The following is a 4,446-nucleotide window of genomic DNA, read 5'->3' as shown; positions in this document are numbered from 1 at the left end:
CTACAGCCTACATTGTGAAGTTGGCAAATCTGTTCTGCCCGCGGCTTATATGCTGCTAACCCGTAAAAACTGTAGTACGTACACGCGAGCTCTGAGCGCCCTTATTAGCGAGTGTGGAGGGGTCTGCGAGCCAAGTACCATAATAGTGGACTACGAACTTGCAGTCGTTAGCGCTTTCAAGACGGTCTTGCAAACATCCGACGTGCGTGGTTGCTTCTTTCATCTATCGCAGTGCGTTTATCGCAAGGTTCAATCTGAAGGACTGCAAGAACTCTACGCCTGTGATCCTCAAATCAACTTGGAGGCCCGCATGATACCTTCTCTTTCCATGGTACCCCGGAGTGATGTGGAGGACATCTTCACCGAACTGGCGTCCAGCGTACACTCAACTCTGCAACCAGTGATGGATTACTTTGAAGATACCTTCATAGGACGGCCAACGGCTGGGGGAAGGCGAGACGCACAGTTTCCAGTGGAACTTTGGAATCACCATGACACCGTGCTCTAGTGCGACTCCAAGACCACCAACTCGGTGGAAGCATGGCACAGGGGCTTCCAGGCTCATGTGCAGTGCTCTCACCCGTCTCTTTGGAGGTACCTGGAGGTTTTACAAAGAGAGGACTGCATGCAGCTTCACCGGCTCACACAACTTGACATGGGGCTGCGATTCAAGCCGGCAACAAAGTATGTGAATGTTTTCGAGTGCCTGCAGACACTTGCTAGAGAGTATGACCGCAACCATGCTCTTCGATTTCTCAGAGGCGTTGCTTGTAACGTATCCTTCTAAATTTTTTATTGCACGTGTTTTGTGAATAAACGATGTTTCAAGTTAAAATCTTCGGTCTGGCCTCAGATGTTATGCTTGCTTCTTACACCGAAAGGCCAGTGCACCGAAAAGTCCGTGCACCGAAAAGTCCGTGAACCGAAACGTCCATGCACCGAAATGTCCGTGCACCGAAAACTGCGCACCGAAAAGTCCTACACCGAAACGTCCTGCACCGAAATGTTCAGATCCTCAACGAGTCAAAAGGTCCAATAATGGATCTTATGACTCGTTGGATCTTTTGACTCGCCAGACACGAGTCAAAAGATCCAATGTGGGTCAAGAGGTCCAACGAGCCAAAAGATCCACCGAGTCAAAAGGTCCACGGCGAGTCAAGAGGTCCAACGAGTCAAAAAACCCAACGAGTCAGAAGGTCCAATAATTGATCTTTTTACGCGTTGGATCTCTTGACTCGGAATCGGAGGGGAGGGCTTCGAAGAAACTTGGAACAAGAACAGCAGGAAAAGAAAGAAAAGCAAAACAACCATGTATGACGCATTTCGGGCAATAACGAGGGAGTGACGGTCACTGCACTGCAACGGGATGGGATCCCAACAATAATAGCAAGGCAACAAAAAAAAAAAGGAAGGTGGGAGAAGACGACACAGAGGCCTCGGGTACGACAGGTTTCGGAATCCTAAATGGGTGACTGTGTCATGGCGTTGTGCGTTTTCCATTTCAATTGGCTGGTGACCAACGCCATCTCTTCGTGATGTATGCTTGATTACCGCAGGAATGTTCCAATAGTTTTGCGCGCTGTACAGTCAAAATTAACTGTTAGGCTAGTTGGCTACACATTGTATAAAAATTTTAAATTCGATAAAAAAAATAATTGAAAACAATTTAATGTTTTCTAACCTTATCTTTGACCTGATGATTTTGTATATACTTCTTAATTTTTATTACATTCTTATTTCGCTAGTGTCAAGGGGTGAAGTCAGATTTAGTTTAAATTTTTTAATGGATCTATAAACTATAACAATAATTTTTCTTCTTTTTTTTACCTTCACATGCCTAATTCTTCATTTATATCTTCCTCAGGGAATGCATTAAACTTCCAGTTGGAGTAAGCGCCCTGTCCTGTCACCTCTTCTTTTCCTTGGTGTTTGCGCTTTTGAATTTTTATACAGCGCTGTACAAACTTGGAAGTCAGTACACAAATGCACACGCGCAAACTAAAAGCGCAAAGCCGCGACGCACTCTGTGAGTGATTGAACTAGCCGGTAATAACATGCACAAAAAAGTCAACGAACGCCATTACTACGTTTTGTTTTCACCACTGCTTGATTGGTCGTGTCAGTTCGTAGCGTTGGCTGCACTGTGACTTTAGTATAACGTAGTTCAAACGCAGGAAGAAATTTAAAACAGAATCTGAAAAGATTTTTTGTATAATTTCGAATTAGCGCAATGGCGGTGCCCTAAAACATATAAACATACATGATAAATCAGACATTATCATGAACATACTACATATTTGTACTAACGTGCATGCAGTCTGTATGGCTACTGCGTGATGCACCAGAGGCTAGCAGTGGTACTGCACTGTCGAAAATTCGCGTCTACAGCGTCAACCAGTGTCAACGCTCGTCAAAGGCAGATGAACCTGACACTGAATAAATAAGACAAACCTCAAATATATATATATATATATATATATATATATATATATATATATATATATATATATATATATATATATATATATATATATATATTTGAAATTGCGTGTTACACAACAGCGTCTTTTTTGTGTTAATTATATCAAATATTATCATTGCTATAGTATACGCTTCCCTTCTTTTTGGATCAGCTACTGCATGTAATGTGTTGTAAATTGAATATGTAAACTTTAAAATGGTTAGTGTTTCATATCCTGAGTATTCAGCAAATAATGTTTTTCTATGTCCAATTTGCAGCAAATGAAAACAATCGAGTCACCCCCGAAGAACAAACAAACTTAGTCTCAAAATTTACTTGGGGCCATTTTGTCCGGGTTTACGCTTGGGACCATATTGTCCGGGACCACCGGATCCCGGATCTCACGCAACACATTTTGCAAGGTTTCAGCTTCTCTGCGGTGTTTCTGAAGGCACGAATGAAGATAAACTAAGCTAACTCATTGATGCTATCATGCACATTGTCAACATTATCATGCTTCACCGAAAACTTGAAACAATAGAGTTTGATTCACACTTTCACGTGTGTCGGGTAAATTATGCTTCTCACTCAATTTTCCGTCATGATTGAGTTGTTTTTCGTCAGCTTAGCGCGGCTGACCTTGAGAAAAGAGTAAATAAAGAGGTCATTAACCCCCACCCATGTCGGTGTGATTGTGTGGTGTTTTTGCCATTGTGTTTTATTCGTGTGGGTACACATTCCTATTTTGTGCTTTGTATGAACACTTTTCCAACGCGTGCTTTTCAATTTTCCGCTTATTTAATGCCTTGTAGAATACGTACATCCTATTCCCGACTGAAAATTCATCGGATAAAAAATTACTAGAAAAAATCATGAGCAATTCCACTGTGTGAAGTTGGATGACCAGCGAAGGTGTTTAGCACACGAAAAGACCCGCCCCAAGGACCCGGAGAAAACTAGACACGCGCGATGGTAGCTCCACCCGGAGGAGAGTAGACATGCGTGACGGAACTGCCACGCCAGGAGAGCGGAAGGAAAGTAAGTTAGGCACGCAAGCGGCTTGCAACGACCACAAAGAGAGGATGGTGCGAGCGTAGACATGGCCGACGCAGGTCGCACAGCGGCACATCTGAGAAACCTTTATTACCTACCTGAGAGTCTACTGATCTTGAAAATGGTGTCTATTAATAACTAATCTACTGAATAGACCTATTGCTAAATTACCAAAGCATCAAGGAGAATGCCGGGAATGATGTTTCACACGCCGCACGTGCCGGCGTCTGCAGCAGTATCTGTTCTAAAGCAAAAGCCTAAAACAAATGGTATCTTGCACGCGCGTTCGTCAACGCTTCATTGGGCGCGTGCAGCGGTGCGAGAGTAGTTTTTAGCCACGGACAAGAAAAATCCAAAGAACCCTAGCCTCAAACAGCTTCGCTGTTAAAAGCTCGCTATATACTATTTCTCCGGACATAAGTTCATCTATTTTTAGATAATGAATAACTTTGTTTACACACGGTACATCGCCACTCAGATCATTTTTTCGCCTGACTTTTTCATTTAGGTGTTGGCAATTTGCTTACTGTCTGCTTGCTGGCCCACTAATTATTCGTGACTCCAGGAAAATCGACGTCACCTAAAGACCAAGGTGACGCGCTTTGAAAGCAGGTTTTCTCGCCGTGGTAGTATGCTTGTTCTGTTTCGTTTTCGCGGACATTACTGCTTTACGGACAAAAATGTCACGGTTCAGCGACGCCGCAACAAAATTAGGAGAGTCCCCTCCCCTAGTCGCGGAAAAATCACAAAGACGGAAGGGGACTATTTCCCTTTCTTCCTGCAGCCGCTAGTGCCGGCCAAGAAAATACGCGCGTGACATGAACTGGGTGAAAGAGCTAGCAAGCTCAGTAAGCATTTGCTCGATTTCAGGCTGCATTTTTTTTTCTTTTAAATGTTGTCATGAAAACGTGAAGAGACGCGTCATGACTCAT

General features: G+C 43.4%; 1 pseudogene; it reads left to right on the top strand.

The window, feature by feature from the left end:
- The first annotated feature begins 310 nt into the window (after positions 1-310).
- On the top strand, positions 311-787 carry LOC115310777 (annotated as a pseudogene).
- Positions 788-4,446: the final 3,659 nt, after the last annotated feature.

The sequence above is a fragment of the Ixodes scapularis genome, unplaced genomic scaffold (assembly GCF_016920785.2).
Source record: "Ixodes scapularis isolate PalLabHiFi unplaced genomic scaffold, ASM1692078v2 PGA_scaffold4__175_contigs__length_147842914, whole genome shotgun sequence".
NCBI classification, from domain to species: domain Eukaryota; kingdom Metazoa; phylum Arthropoda; class Arachnida; order Ixodida; family Ixodidae; genus Ixodes; species Ixodes scapularis.
The sequence above is the reverse complement of the archived record's forward strand: the minus strand, read 5'-3'. Positions and strand labels throughout refer to the sequence as shown.